This window comes from Podarcis bocagei (genome assembly GCF_964188305.1).
Source record: "Podarcis bocagei genome assembly, chromosome: 13".
Lineage (NCBI taxonomy): Eukaryota > Metazoa > Chordata > Lepidosauria > Squamata > Lacertidae > Podarcis > Podarcis bocagei.
In genome coordinates, this window is record NC_138138.1 from 15840071 (window position 1) to 15864710 (window position 24640).

At 45.1% G+C, this 24640-nt stretch overlaps 1 protein-coding gene across 2 annotated transcripts in view; it reads right to left on the reverse strand.

Annotated features, from left to right (window-relative positions):
- The window catches only part of MYO1D (myosin ID), a 171870-nt gene that overhangs the window by 11836 nt on the left and 135394 nt on the right, over nt 1-24640 (reverse strand). Inside the window, exon 22 of one of the 2 annotated variants that reach the window (XR_014001258.1) lies at nt 1795-1894. The exons of the other annotated variant lie outside the window; for it this stretch is intronic. The gene's annotated coding sequence lies outside the window, so the exon portion shown is untranslated. The remainder of the gene's footprint in view (nt 1-1794; nt 1895-24640) is intronic. 2 annotated transcript variants of the gene reach the window in all.

The window sequence follows — 24640 nt, forward strand, 5'->3', positions numbered from 1 at the left end:
CAGAAGATGATCTCGGGGTTTGGGTAGGTTTGAATCTTCGCTTACGCTATTCCAGCAAAATCAGCATCACACCAACCAACAGCTTCTTGCTCTAATCTCAGTGAACAAGATGAACAATAGCCAATAGTCAGCTCCAGTCTGGTACCCCTCCAGGTGTTTTGAACTACATCTTCCATCTGCCCCTGTGAGTATGGCTCATTATTAGGGTTTAGGAAAGCTGAAATCCCAAACATTTGGATGGCACAAGGTTGGGGAAGGCTGCCTTAAGTAAATAATATAAACAAGGGCTCCTCTTTTTATTCTTTTTTCTTTTTGCAAGATCCTTTTAAATATTCAAAATGATCTCTTTCTTCTCTTTCCTAGGCCAGTGGACGCCAGCTTTTAAGACTGGGGACAGGGCCATTCCTGACCAGACTCTTTGGGAGCTGCCTCCCCACCCCCAATCTACATTGCTAGGCTCCAAGTACAGGGAAATCAGTGCAAGAATGGAAAGGACTTGTCTTTCCCCTCTCAAGAGAAATGCCTCCTCATCGCTCTGAGCATGGCTGTTCTTATGCAGTCTTGTAGAGAGGATACAATGGTGAAAGAGGAAGAAAAGGCATTTCTGCCCCCAGATCCTCTCCCAAACCTTTAGTCTGCCAGTAACTCATTGCAGAGTTCAGCTTCTTCCTGTGACCTACCAGTTAATGATGGCTGATCTAGGTCATGGCTAGAAAAGGTATTCAAATTCCCAGGCAAATGTTGCTCAACCCAGTCTGTGGGTGACAGTCGCTATGAGACTAAACAATCAAGTTGCAAAGTTCCCAGCTGAAATCTTGCCTATGCTATGAACTCAGGACATGATCTTGAAATGGTTTTTCTTTTTTTTGCGGGGGGGGGGGGAGGAAAGAATTGCATAGACTAGCATACAGGATTGCTGTAAGAGTTCAGCAATTTCAGTGTGCTCTTATAAGCCGCATGGTACCTTGGTTCCCAAACTCAATCCATTCTGGAAGTCTATTTGACGTCCAAAACGTTTGAAAACCAAGGCACTGCTTCTGATTGGCCCCGGAAACAAAGCTGACAGCCGAAACGGACGTTTGGCTTCCAAAAAACGTTCGCAAACCGGAACACTTACTTCCAGGTTTGTGATGCTTAGGAGCTGATTTGTTCAAGAACCAAGGTACCACTGTAAATGTGAAGCGATTTGTTTTGGCCTTTCCAACTATTTTATTAGAAATATTTACCATGCTGTTCCAGGATGGGGCTCATACAAAATCAGCGTAATGAATTGAAACAACATATGACATTAAACTTCAATTAAAATCATTATCTTTGCAACTTGCTAACACCCTGGATTTTACGTATCTTAGAGGTGCGACAGGAGTCAGCCTTGGGGGGCAGAGTTACTAGGACATAAAGGAAGCCACCTGCTTTCACAAATACGTGCAAGGAAGTGACTGCAGTCACCAAAGGCGACTCACTGAGGATAGGAAATCTGAAGTCAAGGATGCAGCACTTATGCAGATATATTCTTCCAGAATGACACAGGGTGCTGAAGGGGTAAATAACATGGGGAGGGAAATCTATATTTGACCTCTTCATGGTGCCTGGAGGGAGAACGCAAGGCAAGGTAGACAACGTTAAAACAAAGCGACAGCTCACACTCCAGGTGACTGGCATCAACCAACAGATCTCAAGAGCCTGTAAAGGAAAACCACAAATTTATCTTCCAAGAAGGAAGTTTCACAACTAACTGAGATGGCCTACTCTTAACCTCTTAAAACTGCGAGAAGAACTGAAAACATTGTTTACCATGAGTTTGTTGCAGGCTGCTCAGAGCTGGCTTACGCTGCAATTTGACAGAAAGTGGAAGCAGGCACAGAAGTCATCTTCCCAAGAATCTCAGCTTGCACTTTAAAAAAGGAAGTTTCTAGTCCTCATGGAACATACACAAAATAAGGCGAATCATGCAAATTTGACCAACTTGTGTAGTTTCTACGGGTCAGAATTTAACTTTTCTTGGTGTGGGATTTTTTTTAAAAAGTATGGTTTGGAGTAGGCAGAGTCCTAACCTTGCTCCTGTCTGACGCTCTCTAGTGCCTGTTAAGAACATAGGAAGATACCCTATATAAATTCAGACTACTGGTCCATCCAGACTAATACTGTTTGCACTGACCCTCTAAGGTTCCAGGCAGGGCCTACTTGGAGATGTTTGTTATTAACCTTGTGCTCCTCCAATGAGCTACAGCCCTTCTGTTCTTTGAGATGGTCCTCCAGAGACTGTTCTACAACTTGTCTTCCACTCCTCTCCACTTCTGCTAGATTAGTCACGGTGCTTGCCAGGCCAGTACAAAACTGAGGAGAGGGGACATTTCCAGGCACACTGTCCTCAAATCCTCTCCCACTTTCATGCAAAATTAGCAAAGAAGCAGAAACATGTCATTGCAGGAATGGGTGTGTGGCGAGAGCACCCACTACATCATGAGGAGTGTCCCCATTATTTTTTTTAAAGGGACCTACATACTGCTGGGGAAGACACACACAAAAAAGTTTATAAATCCTGACGTATGTTGGCTATTGTGACCTGGAAGGAAGTGGTGTGTTATCCGTGACACCGTGTCGGTTGGCTCACTTGCTTGTGCTACCTAGAAATGTGTGAATGGACTGGTTATCTCCTGGTAGCAAACTGTGTCTTGGACTCTACTGGTATATCTAGAGGGAATGGATGAATGTTGGTGTGCAGGGTAGCACAGTTACATAGATTTTTTACCTGTTGCTGGTATATATTACACGGGCCAGATTCCTCAAACCTGTCCGTGACCTTATAAGTCAAGAAAAATAGGCAGACATGCTTTGGAGTCTAATCAGAACTCTCAGCTTGCTGCACATTCGTCTTGATTTGATTCATCTTTTACCTGTATCAAATGACCCGTATAATTGGGTTTTCCTACAGGTGCACTCCTCATCTCCACAGAGATAGGCGTCATCAGTATTTAAAATATGCATTTTGGGGGAATACAAGGGAATAGGGAGCTTTTTGCCCCCACCAGATCTCTGATTGCTCTCAATATGGCTTATAGTCAGGCAGCGTGCGGCGAGGCACAGGAATGCTGTTTTCCAATCATACTAGATTCTGCCAAAAAACTCTTTACCCGCCCTTATCAAAGACCTTGGATCAGAAGAATTCGTCAGGCTACACATTTTGGAATCCAAAACAAAGTGCGGCGACAACTGCAATTTAATGAATGTCAGCTTTTTAATCGGTGCTCATAGAGAATTCAAAGCTACAATCTGTGAAGAACCACCACCTGCCCTTTCTGCTTCAGCTGCTATCGTGGGACTCCCCGGCCAATCTGCGTAGGCCTGGAAAGGGCAACTCTGCCAGCAGACACTATCTCCTTTAAAGCAGTGACCTAGTTCTGTTCCTGCTCTTCCCAATTTACCAAGAGAAGGCTGCATTCACAGAAATGAATAGGCGCGTGTGTGAAAATCTTGTAGCCTTGAACTGCCTTGAATCTCACCTAAAGCAGAACTTTAAGGGAGGGGGGGGGATCACTTTTATGCCTAAAACAAGAAGAGATGGTAAGATGAGGGGAAAACTTATACAGTCAAACCTCGGCTCCTGAACGGCTCCATTTTTGAACGCTTTGGCTCCCGAACACCCAAAACCCAGAAGTAAATGCTCTGGTTTTCAAATGTTTTTTGGATGCCAAACATCCAACACAGGTTCCAATTGAGTCCAGGAAGCTCTTGCAACCAATCGGAAGCTGCGCCTTGGTTGTGGAATGTTTCAGAAGCCAAACAGGCTTCCGGAATGGATCGGCAACTGAGGTTTGACACTGTGTGTGTGTGTGTGTGTGTGTGTGTGTGTGTGTATCCCAACCTGAACTGTCAAGGGGTTTCTCATGAATACACAAATTATTACTGAACACTCACAAGAGGTAACAGAAAAGAAGGCTTGATTTCTTAAACAGAAGTGCTGGAAGAATAAGCTGGTTTTAAGAACTGCGCAACATTCTTAGCAAGGTTTGCATGCCAAACATGCCGGTGCGTGCCAGAGTTTTCCTCAAAGGCCAAGTAAAAGCACTCTGCACATGGCTCAGAGGCACTCTTGTGTGTATATCACGTGTTTGAGAGGCAACTCATAACAGGCATGAATATGTTATGAGGTCAAGTCTTGGCACCCCTTATACTGAGGCAAGCTCTTAACCATGAGACTGACTTCCAGAACAATAAACGCTAAGCGAGGAAGGAACAAGCTCCTTTATGACCTTTTCAGTCTAGTGGCAGGTTTTCATTAGGCACCGGTAGGTGGGGAGCTGATGGCTATCACAGCAATCTGATGGCTTTGAGTTTACTGAAAAGTCTTCCTTGCGATCAGCACTGAGGAATAACTCAGCACAAATATAATAGATACCAGCAGAGGGGACAGCAAGGGAGCAGAACGACGCCATGAAGCAATAATCAAGGAAAAAAGACAACTGAGACATGGAGCAAAACATTCTGCCACTCAATGTCTTAATGGTGCATTAGGGGCTGGCAGTCTGCCCACTGTCTGGAGGGTTAGGGTTAGGGTTAGAGGTCAGCCCTCATTCTCTAATGAACCACCTTGTGCCACCACTGTTCCTCAGTAGTAGCAGTAGTAGTAGTAGTAGTAGTAATAATAATAATAATAATAATAATAATAATAATAATAATAATAATAATAATAATAATTTATTATTTCTACCCCGCCGATCTGGCTGGGTTTCCTCAGCCACTCTGGGTGACTTCCAGCAAAATATTAAAATACAATAATTCATCTAATATTGAAAGCTTCCCTAAACAGGGCTGCCTTCAGATGTCTTCTAAAAGCCAGACAGTTGTTTATTCCTTTGACATCTGGTGGGAGGGCGTTCCACAGGGCAGGTGGTATAAGACAGCTCCCTGTCCGTGTTCCAGCAGGGCCGGCCCTAGACATTTTGGTGCCCCAGACAAACCACAAAATTGCGCCCATTCCCCCAGTCAGGGAAGAAGAGCTGAGGAAAGATCTACAGGAATGGGGGGGGGGGGAGAGAATAAAGATCTACATCAGGATCTGCCGCTCCTGTAGACCCTGCCTCCTGAGGCGGCCTCCTCACCTTGCCTCACGGGTGGGCCAGCCCTGCTGTTCTGAGACTCGGATCAGGGTCCAGAGGTAACTTTGCCCCGAGAGCCTCCTCAGTTTGAATTCCGCCCTCCACCTGCCAGCGTGGCTCCGCCCACACAGGCTGTCAGTCCCCGCCCCCTCCCTCCCTCCCTCCTGTCTGGCTTCGTAGCTGCAACCATGCCACTCCCAGTGCTGTTCCTTTATCAAATGGTGCGTGTTGGAAATGGGAGGTGGAAATGAAAACGAAGGCCTGATCTGGTCTGCTGGATCTCTTGCAAAGGAAAAAGGTAGCAAGCCCAGAAGAAACTCATCCTCCGGACCACAGATTTCAAAAAGTAGGAGAAACACCAGCATTGTGTTAATTAAAGAAGCAAAGGGCATTTAACATATGGCATGCCATATTTTGTGGCTCCCGTTTCAGCACCAGAAGAGCGAGCCCCACCTCCCTTTCCGATCTTATCCCTGCAGGAGTGAGAAGTTCATGCTGTGATAGGAATTTTATGGTCTTAGATATATGGCAATGTTCATAACCGCACATACATAGATCAACACAGGAAGGCCAACCTGGAACCATTTTGATTCCTAAACTGACCAAATGTTTTCTCTGCAAGGTCAAACTGGAAAAGTCTCCCCATTGTCTCTTTCCTCACAAATCCTGTCTTAAGGACACATTTAAGATATGATTAAGGTGTGAGCCTGTGACCTGGCCCAGGAAATAAGTATTTTACCACTACAAAAGAATGGCCAGGCTCCCCAGGCAATCCAATCAAGTAACTTGCCAGACAGGAGATAAACTGGGACAGGAGAAAAACAACATGCAAATGTTTCAGACCACCTTTTCTGGGATGTATCTGAGGGGTGGTCTTAGGTTACACCCCTTCTGTGATGAATGCATAATGTTTCTGGGGGTGGTCTTGATCTAGAAGATGGGAATTTCAAAAGTCTTTATAAGCCCTTGCACAGCATTTTTGGGGGTCCTCCTCCTCTCCTGTGTGTGAGGGGAGTACCCTGTTGCAACAGATCAATAAAGATCAAGCTTACTAGCTGCTTTGCTTCTCAATATTCTCTGGTTGGCCTCTGTTATTTTCTCCTACCAATAGGGAACCTACGTAAGGACTCTATATGGGCTCTTGGATACCCCATTAGGGAAAAGGGCATATTTTTTATTTTACAACAATGCTAAATGCTATTTCTGATGAACTAAGAGCTTACTGCCTGCCTCGCCCCTTCTCTTAACAAGGTGATGTGGTAGTTGTTAAAAAGCTGCCAATTATCAGCAGAAACACAGTGACCCATATCCTACGATGCTGTTCCCAAATCTTCTATGTGTCACAACGCAATTTTGGTATGTTAACACCCTCCTACCCCTGCACCTTGATCGCTCTTCTAACATAACATTCTAGGCTGCTTTCGTATGAACAAAATGCTTGCCAATTTCCCCCACACCCCACAAACTGACTCACTGCATTAAAAATCCAGGAAAACCTCGAAGCACCTGGCCAAGAGAAAGCCAAGCAGGAGAGGTGGAATTTCCCATCCGCTCACCCTCTCGGTCTCCGTGGGATCCATGAAGGGAGGCATCAATTGCATTTTGTCAACCGCATACTGGAAAACCTCTGAATTATCTGCTAAAAGGGCAGCACTGAATTTCCAAGAATTTGCAGTGCATTAAGCTTTTAGCGTTAATTGATTTTACTTTAGCCATTGAACTGAAGAACATTCTCCCCCTGCTCGCCTCCGTCGTTTCAATGGATTTCTAATGAATGTACCAGAAGCCAATCTCTCATATTTATGTCTATGAAAAATTGAAAGGGAACCAAACCGCCAAAAAAAGGGTAATCAAGCCAAAAGGTTGAGAAAGCCAATTGCAGAGTAAATGCTGTCAGGAGGGTAACAGATGAATTCTTTGTTCTGAGGCTATCGCAGCATTTCAAGAGACTCCCTGTAAATTGCTATTTATTTTGTGAAGGGCTGCTGCAGTGACAAGATAACATGCTGTGGGCTTGGGAGTAATCCCCAAGGATGGAAAAGACCCACACTCCACCTTTTGAGGTAGATGCTTGCATGCAGACAAAGGACGAATTAACCTCTAATCTCATTACATGGATGACATGTGATGTGTCCAGAAGACTGTGGACATATGGAAAGGCTACACTGGCCTTTCTCATCAAAACAGAAAATACCTCCTCACCCCCCAAAAAAAGAATTTTAAAAAGGCATATGATTGCCATTATCAATTCCGTGTCCAGAGGGTGGGTGCCAAATTTCTTTCAGCTGTCAAAAAGCACTGCACATGTGTTTAAGCTTCAGCACAATTATGTCCCAAATACCTAAATGTTTAAGATTCTCACTCATACCTCAAAGGTTCTCCCCTTGCAAATTGATTTAATACAGCAGCATAGAACTGCCAATAGTTAATGGCAAGTCCGGTCCCTGGCATAACTTATCCAAACCTAACATATGAAGTGTTCAAGCCAATCTCTGAGTTCGCCAATCTGTAAAATGTTATATTATATTCCTATATAAAATGTGTCCGTTAGGTAAAGAAAACTTAAAACACAATAGTTCTGAAGCAAGAAACATACTTCATTATTAGAGTTTGTGTAAGTATAATCTTAGAAGAGACATCTTCTCCTCAGAGAATGGGGTTGTCTCTCTTCCTACCCGAGCTTTTTTTCAGCCAAAACTCAGTTCCGGCACCTGTCAGGTGGGTGCCACTGGCATTCCAAGAGAACAAGGGAGGTGTTCATGGTGAGTTCTGTCACCGTTTTTCCCTGGAAAAATAGTACTGGTGGCTACCACATGCAGTCATAAGAAGTACTTGCATTCATATTAATAGATATTTAATGATAAACAGGGGCATTTTTTAGATTTTGGAAGTTTTTTAAAAAAATATTAATTTGGTGGATCAATTAAACATTGCATCCTCCAGTATTAATGCCATGTTGACTGATACCTTTGTGATTATTTACTTACAGTGGTACCTCAGGATAAGTACTTAATTCGTTCTGGAGGTCCGTACTTAACCTGAAACTGTTCTTAACCTGAAGCACCACTTTACCTAATTGGCCTTCCTGCTGCCGCCGCGCCGCCAGAGCACGATTTCTGTTCTCACCCTGAAGCAAAGTTCTTAACCTGAAGCACTATTTCTGGGTTAGCGGAGTCTGTAACCTGAAGCGTATGTAACCTGAAGCGCATGTAACCAGAGGTACCACTTTACTTTCTATTTAAAATAGTTTTCCAAGTTGATTTCTGGCACTCATTTATACTCGTTATACATATTCCCACAGAGAATATGGGGACAAATTTTGGAACATAAAATAGTATTTAAGAAGAAAAATTACCATGCAAATACCAGGTAAAGGCACATTTCCTTTTGTTATTACATTTTGGTGCGACATATGCCTACTCTGAAGTCCTCCCAAGTGAGTGCATGTAAGATTGCAGCCTGAGACCCACAAATGAGTAAACAGGTCTATGGAAGTGAGAAGGCTGGGTGTGTGTGTTTGGGTGTGTCTAGCAATATTTGTAGACTTATCTGCAAGGCTGTTTTAGCTGAATAAGCTGAACCAACAAACAGAAGCTATTGCAGAGTGACAGAGAAGCGGACAGAGATGGATCCCTGCTGTAACCCCGTCAGAAAATCTTGGCATCCCTATATAAGGAAGAAAACCAGAGAGCTATGGATGAATGGAGGAGCAGACAACTCCTGCCTACACAACTCATCTCCTCAAGAGATGTAACCAAGCCCATTTGGAGAGTTCCATTCCACAGATTCCAGTGATAAGAGCTACTTCCCAATTTAGCTAGACCACTCTGTCCACTCCAATGGACAGTTTCCCAGCTGGGAGAGATTTTCAGGTCGGGGGGAAAAAAGACAGTTGCTGTATTGTGTTAATGTATTTTAAATGTCTTGGCCTTTCATGGGATAAGACACCTGCTGTTGTTCCATTCTCACACAACAGCTGAGGACTCCAAAAGGCAATATTGCCTTCTTCCCCTTTCCAAGGCTTGCTTTGAGGTGAACGTTATTCATTTGTTATCTTCTGGGGCTGGCAGGATGGCATGCCTCTTCCTTAGTCAAAGAGAGGTAAAGGTAAAATGTAAAGGACCCCTGGACGGTTAAGTCCAGTCAAAGGTGACTCTGGGGTTGCAGCGCTCATCTCACTTTCAGGCAAAGGGGGCCGGCGTTTGTCTGCAGACAGCTTTCCGGGTCGTGTGGCCAGCATGACGAAACTGCTTCTGGCGCAACAGGACACCGTGACGGAAACCAGAGTGCACGGAAATGTCATTTACCTTCCCGCCGAAGCAGTACCTATTTATCTACTTGCACTGGCATGCTTTCAAACTGCTAGGTTGGCAGGAGCTGCGACCGAACAACGGGAGCTCACTCCGTTGCGGGGATTCGAACCGCCGACCTTCTGATTGGCAAGCCCAAGAGGCTCAGTGGTTTAGACCACAGCGCCACCCGTGTCAAAGAGAACACAATGAAGAAATAAAGACTTCATATGATAAAAACAAACTGCTAGGATATGAGGAGCCACTTTCTCAACCACCTAGCTCTCAGTTCAGTCTTCTCTGACCGACAGTGACTCTGTAAGGTCTCCCATGTTTTTCTCAGCATTGCCAGAGACCCCACCAAGGGCGTTCGATAAGCAATGCATGCACTCAACCCCTGAGATAAAGGGCAGTTTATTGGGCTTTCTGCACACACTTGGTTGGGAAAGCAATCAGTGAGTTGACCATGAAGCACTTGGTTTTCTGAATGGGCGGGGAGGGGAGATCTACTGACTCTTTCCAATGGTATGGCATTTTAGCTACAATACAGATGTACCTTGGAATCCATTATGGAATCGACTTCCAAAATGTTCGGGAACCAAGGCGCGGCTTCCAATTGGCTGGAGGAAGCTCCTGTAGTCAATCGGAAGCTGCAGCAGCCCTGCTGGACGTTCAACATCCAAAAGAACATTTGAAAACTGGAACAATCACTTCCAGTTTTTGATCATTCAGGAGCCAAAACGTTTGGCTCCCAAGGCATTTGAAAACCAAGGTACAACTGTATTGCAAACTGTGGCTGCTTCAGAAAGTCACCACTCCTTTTGATATCATGCGAACATGGGACATATCCTAGGATATAGGGACGTCTTCTGTGCAAGCCCTCTGCTCACAAGTGGAAGCAGTGTTGTAAGGCGACCCTGACAACATGATCATAGGGTGGCATGCAGATATTATAAACAAGGAAGCAGACCAAACACACCCTGAGCGGAAGCCAAAGGGCAGGTCCCTTGAGGTGGTGGTGGGAAGCTACTTGTAGTAATATACAGTGTAATTTTGGGAGAAACGATAGCTTTCTTGATTGGGTATTTATCCCACAGAAAACGAATGTGGGCCCAAAGGTTCACTGAAGGGGACTGGGGCAAAGGCAAAGTGCAAGAATAGGAATCACAAAGTGTGCAAAGCAGCTGATGTTTATGATCATGTGATTTCCAAGACTTCAAACGGAGGCTATTTAATTAGCTGTTCTATGGAGCAAGGACATTAGCACAGGCAAGTAAGGAAGATTGCATCACCACTTATCTAGGTTCTGTTTGATGTAGTGCAACCTACAATGTGAGTCTTATCTGAACAGCAAGGCCACAAGCTGTAACTTGCAAAGTGAAAGCAAGCATGAGAATAGGAAATGCATAACTTCCTGCGACAGGTTTGTTGCCATCTCTTCCTTGCAAAATCAAATGAACTTTTGTTTCAGAGTTTCCTCATTTTTATAACCTGCCAGGGGCTCAGCTTGATCATCAGTTGCTCTCAGACATGTATCTAAATTGACAAATGAAAGCAGGAGCTCTCACGGCAAAGCTGTTAAACCCCCCATCCCTCAGAGAACTTATCTGAACAGCAGACCATCACTTGTGAACTTTAATCTCCTAGCAAAGTGCAACCCCCAAGTCAAACAGCTAAAATTCCATGCTCCTCTTGCCCCAGCCCAGCCATACACAAGAAATTCTGACCAGCACCAGCTAAGAACTTGTGTGTCCCTTAGCAACAGTTCAAGCTTCTTTAACGAAGGCCTATTTCCCTCGTTGTGAGCCTTGGTATCAAGTTAGTTTTATACACAGACATCAAATAGGTGATAGGGAACACTCTAATATTTTTGGAGCAATGAGCATTTGCATGAAGGAAAACGGAAAGGCTGTATGAAAACCTGGAAGCGTTTACAACAGAGGAGGCAAAATTGTGTGTGCATGCATGCACACACCCACACAGGGAATGAATGTATCTTTGCTATGGCTACTAACCATAGTTCCCTTGCTGCAGGATGACCATCTTCTGTCTACAAGATTGAACAAGACATAGGATGAAAGAACTATTTCCGCCCACAGAGCCTTTGCAATAGTGCAAGCAAATGAAAACATCTTTATTGCTGGGGCTATCTCTGCAACATATCATATGCTGTATCTGGCACTGTTATCTCTCCCTTAGAACAGTTAACTCTCTGATCTCAACAAACCTAAACATAGTTAGGCTAGACTAGTGAATATGCCTACTGGTATGTTCCAGCTCGCATTTTTATATGCAGTATATGCCAAAAGGCTGTTCTGGTCAATAACATGGAGTTTTCCTGCAGAATAGAGCTCAACTCAAAATATAGTAATTCAGAAACTGAATCTAGCTTCGGGATATTGGAAGCCTGCGTAGCCTGTGCTTTAAGTAAAGGTAAAGGGACCCCTGACCATTAGGTCCCGTCGTGACCGACTCTGGGGTTGCGGCGCTCCTCTGGCTTTATTGACCGAGGGAGCCGGCGTACAGCTTCCGGGTCATGTGGCCAGCATGACTAAGCCGCTTCTGGTGCACCAGAGCAGCGCACGGAAATGCCGTTTACCTTCCCGCTGGAGCGGTACCTATTTATCTACTTGCACTTTTGATGTGCTTTCGAACTGCTAGGTTGGCAGGAGCAGGGACCGAGCAACGGGAGCTCACCCCGTCGCGGGGATTCGAACCACCGACCTTCTGATTAGCAAGTCCTAGACTCTGTGGTTTAACCCACAGCGCCACCTGCGTCCCCGTGCTTTAAGTAGAGGACCTCAAAAATGGTTTTTTATTATTTCTAATTGTTTGATTTCACAGTCACCCACTACCTCATTCACCCAACCCAATTTGTGGGCTGACCTCAACTTTGGAGAATTTTTTTAGTTGTAGGAATTGGTTTGCATCCATGGTCACTCCAGAGTTGGAACATTGCCTGCAATTCACTTTGTAAATTTTTTATTTACAAAGTAGCATTGTAAATAGCTAGTCAAGTGTGAAGAGCTAAGTAATAGCTTCAGGTGAGCATTACAGAAATCGATTCTCTTTCTTATAGGCTACAAAAAAAAAACGACATAAAGATGTTTAGACGTAGAGACTCGTAAACACTTATGTGGGAAACTTGACTTTTTTTCATTTCCTTGCAAGTATGTAAAAAAGTTATTCCAGTTGTACCTTTCTGAAAAAAAGCAAATTCCTGGACACTTTTAATATCCAGATTTTTCCCACACTAGAGGCCTTCAGTTGCAATCAGCAGAATGTGAAATTGTAACTGTGGTTCCACACAGCACTTCATATAGTGCTATGTACCCCCATCACAATCCCATAGGCCTACTCCACGGAGAAGGCAAAACCTTAGAGATCCTACGTGTATTTCCTCAAAAGTATGTCCTAGTCTTACTTGGACTTACTTACTCCCTAGAAAGTGTGCTTAGCAGCCTTTGATCAGGTAAGGTCTCCTCTTGGTGTGGATTTAAAGCAGCCCCTGAGTCTCTTAAGAGGATTACGACTAGTCATTTAATTATTTTTCCCCCTGAAATGATTTTCTCCTTCTCCTCTCTCTTAATGTTTTGTTTCCTTAATCCACCACTTCCTTTTTAAAGAAAGTGTTAGTGAAACAATTAATCCTCAGAACAACTGCATTTGTGTAATAATTTGTGAAACAAGCATGGGCTCCTCCTCTTTCCCTCCCATATAGTCTGGAGGTCTGGGAAAGAAGAGAGAGAACTGCAATTTCATCCTGAATTTTACACAAACACACACACAAATTCCCAGCGTTTCAGCCACGACTTTCCACACCCCCATCTTAGAATCTCGGCTAGTGCAGGGATGTTGCTAGCCCAGAGATGGAAGGAAGATAAAGTCCCTACCAGAGAAGAACGGCAAATCAAGTTGATGGACTATGCCGAAATGGCAAAACTGACTGGAAAGCTCAGGAAACACCAGGAAGACCAAAACTTTAATATGGAATGGGAAAATTTTTATAATTTACATTAAAGACCATTGTAAGCAGCTGAAAACATAAGCAGGACTATAACAACACTTGTAACGAGAAATATGGTATAAGGGAGTTGTTGTGTTTTTTTTAATTAGTGGAAAAAGTGCAGTAGAAAAGGTTTAACAACAGAACTTATGGAGGCGAAGGTGGGAAGTCCAGAGATTTGAAGGAACCTTTAAACCGTGGATATGTTGTAGTGTGATTATACTTTTAAATATGTAAAACCATATATATCTATATTGATATAGACATAGATATATATATATAGATATATATGCTTTCGTAGATTTTCACGGGTACAGGAATGCAGGTTTTGGTGTTTTCGGGTATCTTCCCGTGTAAGAGTTGGGGTGTCTAGGCGACGTTTCGACGAGGTCTCACTCGTCATCTTCAGGCTGGTGCTTTCGGCTTCTTGTTACTAGAACAGAGCAGGATCTCAGTGTTTGAGTTCCTATAAATACTGTGGAGGGGGTGTGGTGTATAGCCTCCAACGTTCTGGGCAGAGAGGAAGTTCCCAGGTTATTGTGCCTTTTCTTCTTTTGTTCATTAATTACTTGAGGGATATCTTGAGTGATTTCTTGAGTGATATTCTGAGTACCACTTAGGAGGGTCATTAGGTGTGGATTAGTTGCTAAAGCTTTCGTGTCTTGACCTCTTGAGCTTGTGAAGAGTTTTTCTGAGTTTTTCTGAGAAGATGGCTGTACTGCACTTAGTTGTGCTCTGGCTTGGCTTCGTGTATAGGGGCGAGCTGTGGTTTTGTGCCCTGTGCCAGCCAGATCTGTGTAGGGATTGCAGGGGGGTGCAGCATCCGGAGGTGCCACTATGGTTTGGCTACTGGATGGTATCTGTAATTTATCTGTGGAGAGGGTCTGGGTTTGGGTCTGGTGTGGTTGATTGGAGATGGCGTTCTGTGTGCCTCTGGTTCTGGTGTCGGTTTTTGTGGGGAGGGCTAATTTCCAGATGTCTGGCAGGCGGGACGTGTCGTCACGCTTGTTCATGTTGTGAGGGTGTTTCTCTATCTCGATGGCTTCCATGATTATTCTCTTGTGGTGATGTTCCATGTTAAAGAGCAATTTGGAATCTGCAAAATTAATTTCGTGTCCTGTTTCTTTCATGTGTTGGTAAAGAGAGGAAGTTTTTTCTTCTTTTTTGACGGCATTCTTGTGTTCTGCGATACGTGCATTTATTCGTCTGTTTGTTTGTCCAATGTACGTGGCTGGGCAGACTTTGCAGGGTATTTCATAGACCCCTTGGTTTTCTAACTGGATTTTATCTTTTGGGTTTCTGAGGATATTGGCTATTTTTTGGTTGGTGCAAAAGGCTGTTTTGATATTGTGTTTATGGAGGATTTTGCTAATTTTATCTGTGGTGCCCTTGATATAAGGAAGGAGGGCCATGCCATTGTTTTCTTCTGTGTCTTGGTTTTTGGGGGGTGTTTCTTTTTGGATTAGCTTCGTAACCCTGTTTTGCTGGTATCCGTTGGCGATTAACACATTTGAGAGATTCTGTAACTCAGTTGTCAAGTGGTCTTCGTCAGCCAGGCGTTTGGTTCTGGAGATGAGAGTCTTGGCTACGGAGTTTATTTGTGCAGGGTGGTGGTGTGATTGTGCATGTAAGTAGCGGTTGGTGTGTGTTTTTTTCCGGTAGATAGTGTGTCCTAGGGAGCCATCAGGTTTTTTGTAGATTAGGACGTCAAGGAAGGGAAGTTGGTTGTTGGCTTCTATTTCCATAGTGAATTGTATTTTGGGGTGTAGGCTGTTGAGATGTGTGAGGAAGCTATCTAGTTTTTCCTTCCCGTGTGGCCAAATTACAAAGGTGTCGTCAACATATCTGAGCCAAAGTTTGGGTTTGTGTTCTGACTTGTCTAAAGCATTGGTTTCAAAGTGTTCCATGTACAGATTTGCGATGACCGGTGAGAGGGGTGATCCCATAGGTGCTCCTTCTATCTGTTTGTATCTTTGTCCATTGTGGATGAAGTACGTGTTGGTTAGGCAGTGGTTGGTCAGGTCCAGTATGTATTCGGGGGGATTGTATTTGTTTTGAATGGCTGTCAAGGCTTCATTAATGGGCACTTGTGTGAAGAGAGATACAACATCGAAGCTCACAAGTAGGTCATCGGGATGTAGGTTTTGCTTCTTTATTGTTTCTATGAACTGGAAGGAGTTTGTAACGTGTGAAGCGATAGATTCTGCATAGGGCTGAAGTTGCTTAGCGAGAAATTTAGCGAGATTTTGTAGAGGTGAGCCTATGGAGCTGACTATCGAGATAGAGAAACACCCTCACAACATGAACAAGCGTGACGACACGTCCCGCCTGCCAGACATCTGGAAATTAGCCCTCCCCACAAAAACCGACACCAGAACCAGAGGCACACAGAACGCCATCTCCAATCAACCACACCAGACCCAAACCCAGACCCTCTCCACAGATAAATTACAGATACCATCCAGTAGCCAAACCATAGTGGCACCTCCGGATGCTGCACCCCCCTGCAATCCCTACACAGATCTGGCTGGCACAGGGCACAAAACCACAGCTCGCCCCTATACACGAAGCCAAGCCAGAGCACAACTAAGTGCAGTACAGCCATCTTCTCAGAAAAACTCTTCTCAGAAAAACTCAGAAAAACTCTTCACAAGCTCAAGAGGTCAAGACACGAAAGCTTTAGCAACTAATCCACACCTAATGACCCTCCTAAGTGGTACTCAGAATATCACTCAAGAAATCACTCAAGATATCCCTCAAGTAATTAATGAACAAAAGAAGAAAAGGCACAATAACCTGGGAACTTCCTCTCTGCCCAGAACGTTGGAGGCTATACACCACACCCCCTCCACAGTATTTATAGGAACTCAAACACTGAGATCCTGCTCTGTTCTAGTAACAAGAAGCCGAAAGCACCAGCCTGAAGATGACGAGTGAGACCTCGTCGAAACGTCGCCTAGACACCCCAACTCTTACACGGGAAGATACCCGAAAACACCAAAACCTGCATAGATATATATATATATAGATATAGATAAAATAGAATCTCAGCTGAGGAGAGACTGGTTTTGTTTCTCCTGCTGATGGTAGGTGGTCAAATTGAGTATTCTTCAGGGATTCCCTCCCTCCCTCCCCCTCCCTTTTTCAGTTCCTCCAAAATGCAGGTTCAGGGGTCTCTGGGGCTTTGCTCCCTCTCCCTTCTGTATTTTTTTTTTTTAATGGTGTACGCATCACCAATCATGTCATCAACAGGATCACTCTTCCCACAAGGTGCCTCAATTGTGCTTTGGCAGTCCGAGCTGTACACCCTGGCACTGCAAATTGGTTTTAAACTATCACAATTCAAGAAAAGGATGGAAAAGAGAATGCAGAAAGCATTCAGTTGCAATGGGCTCCATTGTCTATACAGTGGTACCTTGGTTGTTGAATGGCTTGGCTCCCGAATGTCGCAAACCCGGAAGTGTGTTTGCAAACCTGGTTTGCGAACGTTTTTCGGAAGCCGAATGTCAAACATGGCTCCTGCAGCCAATCGGAAGCCGCACCTTGGTTTTTGAACGGTTCCAGAAGTCAAATGGACTCCCGGAACGGATTAAGTTCGAGAACCAAGGTTCCACTGTAGAAACAAAATGAAGGATGGCATTTTGCCATCACAAAAGAATGGCCAGGCTGCCTAGGTAGAGCAATGGTTAACAATTGTAGGTTTCCTGGCAGACAGGATTTCATGGTAGACCGTGGCGCGCCCCCCCCCCATGTATTTCTGCTGGGGACTGCCTCCTTCTGTGATGTATGTATGCTGTTTTGGGGGGTGGTCTTGACCTACAGGGTAGGCAATTTCAAAAGTATATAAGGCCTTGCACACCATTGTTCTGGGTTCCTCTCCTCCTTCCCTGTGTGGGTGGAGTGGGGGAACCTGTTGCAACAATTTAATAAAGATCAGGCTTACTAGCTGCTTTGCTTCTCGGGTTACATACACTTCAGGTTACAGACTCCGTTAACCCAGAAATGGTACCTCGGGTTAAGAACTTTGCTTCAGGATGAGAACAGAAATTGTGCTCTGGCGGCGCGGCGGCAGCAGGAGAAAGCTAAAGTGGTGCTTCAGGTTAAGAACAGTTTCAGGTTAAGAACGGACCTCTGGAACAAATTAAGTACTTAACCCGAGGTACCACTGTATTCTCTGGTTGGCCTCTGTTATTTTCTCCTTCTGATAGGGGGCCAACTTAAGGACTCTATACAGGCTCTTGGATACCCCATATGGGAAAAGGAGCAGTCCCCCCCCCCTTACAACAATGGTAATCATAAACCAGTAAAATAACAAAAGAAAAAAGAGACACTCCCTTCTCACTCATGGGCTGCCTACATGTCTCAACTTGCCTAGAATGGTTAATGGATTCATCATTGAGAGTCGTCTTTGAATAGGACTGCTCTGACAAAGAGGGGAGATTTTGTGAGGAAAACCACCTATTATTACTATTGTAGCAAAGCCTTCCCACGTATATTTTTTGGTACTGACACTCAGTGCTGGGCCTTGCCACAAATATCCCCGATGTGTCATGGGAGGGGGAGTAGCTTCAACCTTCATTGGTATTATTTCCTCTTTTCTTTCTTTTTTTAACCTGAAGAGGCCCATCACCACACATTGTGACTCAATGCAGCTGCACAAAACAAGGGGTTTCTCCCTTCCCTTGCTGAGCACTGGAAAATTCAATTTCAAAATTGGGTACCCAAAACAAAAGCAAGACCCCATATTGTTTGGAGAAACCTGCCTTCCTTTCAGCTTATTTCATCGAATAAGCTAGAGCACATTTATAGTATTAACATTCCAAGCAGGAAGGACTAGGGAGATGGCTGGCCCATCCTTCTGCTTCCACCATAATCCTTCTTTCAGACATAATGTGATTCATATGCAATTCCTCTGTACACACACACACACACACACACACACACACACTGCAGTGTCTCTGGGGCTGAAGCAGCAATGGTTCACATAGACTTTCATGTTTTCCTCTGGAATTCAGTAATGAACTCATTAAATCACCAACTTGGTGTGACAGAAAGTCATTCAGCTGCTGATGCTGTTGCCATGGAAACCTGGGCTCTTGCTTAGAGATCTTCCTTCTGCACTGGATCTGTAATTACCGTCAAGCTGAAAACATCCTCCCCTACCCCCACCTGCAAAGAGTAGTAGTATCCTGCACCATCACAGGGTTTGGCTTGCCAAAGAAACACCCATTTGGGCTTTCCCCTCACTAAATTAATACTATCTTTTTATTGTCAGTATTTTTTTAGCTGATTCTGCATTCCCCCCACCCCCGGCCATTTCCTAGATGGATTTTGCAAATGTTGGCAGCACAGCAAATATTTTTCTAAATGTCTTTGCCCTCTAGTTTTAATGATACCCTTAAAAATACTAAGAACGCATCTTGAAGGATTTGTTTAATGTACTTCCTTTGAGTGCTTTGAATTTCCTTATATACAGCAGGGCCAAAGTCTAAGAGAAAAATTAGCTTCCTTTCTCTCTCTCTCTCTCTCTCTCTCTCTCTCTCTCTCTCTCTCTCTCTCTCTCTCCCCCCCCCCCTCAATAAATGCAATCCTTTGAAATTGCATACTGATAAGCATTTAGGTTAAGCTCAAGAAGAAACAGGTATGTGACCACAACCACCTCACGGAAAACCCAAATAAGTCAGTTTAAACTGGACTGTATAAAGAAGTTTTAAATGGAAATATAAAAAACAATCACATGTACAAATTAAACTAAAGGACCTTTAGGGGGGGTCCTTTCCACCTCTGTCTATAATGGTAGCCTTTTCTACTGGTACTTATGAGGTAAAAAACCTCATGAAAGCTTCACTTTTAGCCAGCAGCAAAGGGTATATTTTGCTGTTTGCTCCTATGCTTGTTTCAGAAGATTGAACACATTTTTACAACTGCTTTAAAAGAAGCTTGAGCCCTTAAAGTCTGTATCTTCTCCCATCATTTTCCCACATGAATTCTTTCCCTCCAGATAACAGTGCTGCTAGCAGACTAATTAAATGAGGGTGGTGTTATTGGCTGCACTTGATGAGAGCCTGATATTCCGACACGTAGACTCTCAAAGGACGCCCACCTGATTAGCATTTTGCAGGATTTTTTAGGCGCGCATGCACACACGTGAACTTAATTTCCATCTGCCACACAGAGTTTATCCGAAGACTCCAAACCAAAGCTGACAGCCTGGAAGTCTTGTTCACTGCTATGCTATCACATCCCGAATCAAGGTTATGCCAAACTGTACTGGCAAGATCAGCATCAAGTGAACATGAAGCAGTAGGCAATGAGGCGGTGGTGCCCTGAGATATGTCTGTTGCTTGGGATGATCTTTGGTTGTCTCAACTGAAGTTACTCGTGACTCATGGCACGAGAAGCTTATTTAAACAGAAAGCAAAGTTCTAGCCCTCGTGAGGTATACAGAGAGAAGCACAAGATATGGTAGAGAGAGAAAATTGTCAGCAGTGCCTAGCATGACTAGTGTTCGATTCCAAAAGCCTCAACTAATTGGTTGGTCTCAACGGACTGGCTACACCCAAGGTAGCCAATGGGTCTCAAACCCTCTGTTGTGTTAGGGACTTCCCCTGTATGTGAAAACAGGCTCTGGTGGACTGAGTGGACAAGACCAATAGTGGGTCCAATGGTCAGGAAGGCAGCTTCTGCTCATGCTGTAGGGACGTGAGGGACGGATGGGGCTTGTCAACCTGGGAAGCCCAACTAGGACAAGGAAGACTCTGGTCCTAAACCTCTGCTGCCTTGTGGGATATCTTCAGGAAAAGAAAAAGCTAAGGAGTAAAACCCCTACACAAATCTGGAGTGGAGTCCCTAAGACAGTCGGGTGGTGCCTTGGACACCATCGGCAACTCCTGCAGCCAAGCTGGTGCTAAACGTACTGCTCTGCTTTCCTTTGGACCACCTTAGCAAGACTGAGAGAAGGGTTGCTAGGCAGCCCTGGACCTCCAGATGCTCACTGCCCAGGCTTGCGCTCTGGGGAGGTAACTTTGGTGCTACTAATGCAGTGGTTTGACTTCACCCCCGGAGGCGCACTCCATTGTCTCTTGAGACAGATGGTTGCTAACGATCAATGAACAATAATTTCCATCATCATCATCATCATCCTGACCAAGCCCAACCCCCTGCAATTAGTTCTATTCCTTGGATATCACTTTCTACTGCAACTTGTATAACCAACAGAACTTGCCTTAGCTCTAAACCAGGGGCCAGCAAGGTTTACCTCGCCTGGGCCGGTTCACTCCAGCGGAGATCCCTCCCTGGTCCGGACTGCGCACGTGCGATTTTTGGCGTCTGCGCAGACTCATTTTCCGGTGTCTGCGTCTGCACAGACACAATTTTCAGCGGCTGCATCTACACAGACGTGATTTATGGCGTTGTCCAAGCGAGTCCCCATGCCATGCTGCGCTGGTTTAGCACCGTGCGCAGGGACCCGCCAAGCCGGCGGCTCGGTTTGGTGGTGGCTTGTGGGCCAGTTAAACGACCCCCGTAGGCTGCTTGTGGCCCATGGGCCTTAGGATGCCTACCCCTGCTCTAAACGGACAAGGGAGCCTAGCTATGTCGCGATCAGGGTTTGGGGTTCCTGTCAGTCTGTAGGCAACTTTTCATAAACCAGCCTGGCAATATTCAGGGAGGATCAGACTCAAAAGCTTTCTAGTAGCCAAGAGAGAGTGGGAAGGAGTGGAAGTGAGAGTCATGGGGAAAGAGAATGATGATGACATAGGGTAATTTAGCCCCATCCTATTTCACGGCAGAAGAAGGTGCAATTCAAACACATGCCAAACTAGCTACTTCCCACTCATTGTAATCACATAGTCCCACTAATAGACTGGTATCTTTTTTTAAAAAGTTTTAATTAATCTTTATTTTTATCTTCCATAAAAGACAGAGCGTGTCTCAGGAATATCACAACATTCCAATATACAGAAGGAATCAACCGCATACAAGATCAGAACTAATTAAGTGGTCATTAGACAGGCATAAGAACATTAGAGAAAAGGAAGGCAACGAGTCCTGGAGAAGCAAACCAGCATCTTAATCCTCAAACAAATGCACTGCAGACATTTTTGTTTCCTATGGGACTTCATTCAGAGTTTGTGCAGAACTCAGACTATGTCAGTGATACAGCAGCCTAGGCAAGTGTTATGATTCATAAATTAAAATAACCATTAAGAAAAACGAAATCATTTGTCATCTGCCATTTACCAGGAAACAAAATGATTTTCAGTATTCATTATAGCATGACTACTCTCTCAGGGTGTATGGGGTGTTAGGGGAAGGGAAGAATCTCTGGTGGGGGGCATGTCATGCTCCTTCCTGAGTAGTTTGTCCACCTTTGGTTCTCGCCCTGCACTCAGCTCTCACCTGTGGCTCCTAGAAGCTGTCAGCCTGTGACAGCAGCCACACCCCAGAAATGGCTTCAGCTGGCTGGCTGAAACAGACAAGGGCAGCCGAAGGGTCTCAAACCCCTTGGTGAGTTAGTGAATTCCCCTGCACGTAAAGACTGGCTATGCCACTGACCCCATTGGCTCTCAACAAGAAGATATCAAGCTAAGTAAGTGTACGGGCATCCCCATAACCTTTTCAGTGAAACAAGGTATAAGAAGATTGTTTGGGGAAATTGCCTCCCCTTACCTAAAAGCTGGCACAGAAAGGAAAGCCTCCAAAAGAACAGGAGGATCATTATTGCCAGGCTGACTTCAATATTTGCTCTGCATTTCTGCCTTTGCCAAGTAAACAGCAACAACAAATATCTAGGTCAGCGTTTGGCTCCTCTGTTGCCCTCGTTCTACATTCTGTACTTCATACCAAAGTGTCTTTGGTGCATGTGTATGCTTAAAAAAAACCCCAGCTATAGTGGACATGTGAGCATTTAATTAACACGTGAGGGCTGTGTTTGAAGGCAGCCGACTGATCCTGCATGATAAACTGGTTGTGTTTAAAAGGTTCTGCTGGTGTCCCTGGCAGTTGCCTGAGTCTCTTCCCAGACTGCTGCCTCTGCTTTCTCAGTAGAGCACCCCTTCCTCCTCCTCCTCTCAGGCGTTCAGGTTTGTGTCTTAGAATGCAAAGCTCCTTTCCCTACTTTGTGGCCCAGTTAAGAAGGTTCATGTTTAAAGGAATGTTAGGCAGTGCCACTTTTTTCCCCTTTCACCAACAAAAATACATTTCTATGCTCTGGGATATTACAAAAGGGGGCTGGGGAGGAGAGAGACAGAGAGCATGCAGAACACCAGAAGCAACAACCTAGATTTGGGAAACAAGTGCTGGGACTGCAGACCTAGCTGCATATTCAGCTCCTTGTTAGGAAGCCTAAACACACAGAAGATGCTTTTTCTCTGAGTCGTGCCGCTGGGGTGACTCAGCACACAGCAGGGGCATATTGTGCAAGTCCTGACTAGCAGCAGGTACGCCAAATCTGTGGGGAAGTCTCACATGGTCAGCCCCTGTCCATGCGTGGTTGTGCTGGTTAAAGGACTGTCAGCAGCTCCTTCCATGTAGCCAGGGCACATGCTTAAAAGGGCTCCTCAGACCTCTAGATCAGACCTGCTGGGAGGAGGGAGGGAGGGAGAAAGCACTCAGCAGCTGCCTAGCAACCACTGATCCATTAACCCCGCAACTTCAGGTAGACATTTCAATGCTCTACTGCTCAAGCCAGCCATCATGGCATCGGATGGAGGGGGAGAGCAAGCTTAAAATACACACCTAGTTTTTGGAAGAGGAAAACGGGGGGTGGGGGTGGAATTCTGAATCCCAGAAGTCAGGACAGCAAGCGGGATTGCTGCACAGCTTATAGGCTAGCCTCGCACAGCCTCTCCTGGGCAAGGGGAGCCTTCATCCCCTGCCCGGGAGAGGCTGCGCGTGGCTAAGGCTCCCCCAAAGAGTGTGTGCACTCCCTTTAAAGAGTGTGTGGAGTGTGTGTGTGGCTCTTGGGGGCTTTTCCCCGAGGAGGAAGAAGGGCAGCCCTTCTCCCTCCTCAAGGAAAAGCCCCCAAGAGCCGTACACACGCTCCACGTGGCTCTTTAAAGGGAGCGCTGAGCAGAGCCTCCCGCCTGCATTCACTCCATAAGACGCACACACATTTCCCCTTTCTTTTTAGGAGGGGAAAAGTGCGTCTTATAGAGCAAAAAATACAGTATGTACTTTGCAGAGGAAGAAGGTCTCACCGAAACATTTGCAATTTTGCTGAGAGATGCTAAACATCAAACTTGCCAGGGGACGAAGGGGCAGAGGAATACCTGTGGGTTTATATCACTTGAGATGTCCACCCTCTGTCATGTATTTCCTTCTGTTGTCTGTTCCTCCACAGCCAAAACATATAGAATAAGAAGTGTGGTCCAAGACTGAGTGATAACTCTAGCAGGAGCATAACAAATTCTAGGTTTGGTCCAATAACCTCTTCAAGACAGCCATCACCCAACATTAACGCAATGGAGGAAACGAAAGGCTGGGACAGAATCACAGAACCGTAGGGCTGGAAGGGACCACGAGGGTCATCTATTTCAACCCCCAGCAATGCAGGAATCTTTTGCCCAGTGTGAGACTCAGACCCACGATCCTGATATTAAGAATCTCATGCTCTACCGACTGAGCTGTCCCAGCCTCCTGAGTCTCGGTTCAAAGACGGGGCTCAGAGCTATGGATGGGAGAAACAACTGTGAAGTATTTCACTAACTGCAGGCACGACAATGGTCATTTCTAGCCAGCAACATTTATGGTGAGCCGCTGCTTGCAGTTCCGCTGCCGAGGCAACGGTTGAGTTGCCGCAGCGTCTCAGAATCTTCAATTATTGTAACCACTGATGGGAAAATATCAGCCACAGAGACCCGACAGTTGGACAGCACTAAGGAAGTAGAATATTGCTGTGAGCAGAGAAGAAACTTAGGGTGATGAACAGAGGGACAGGCAGAACTAGACTTTAGTAAGAGAGACAGAGTTGTTGCTGCTCCAAGTCTCTTTGCTCTCCCTTCCCTTCCGCAGAATGTGTACTACAATACAACATGGAGTCACCAGACTGTATTCAGTGTGGAGTTAAGAAGATAGCTCCATCAGTAAGCAGAAATGCTTGCACTGACGAAACAATTTCCCCCTCTTGTCCCCCTGCTTGCCTGAGGGTTCTCCTGACCTCCAGAGGAGAGGAACCTCTGTTGCACTATTGGGAACCTTAGCGCTGGCTTCTGCTAACTCGTTGAGTTAACTGAACACGGCCCACT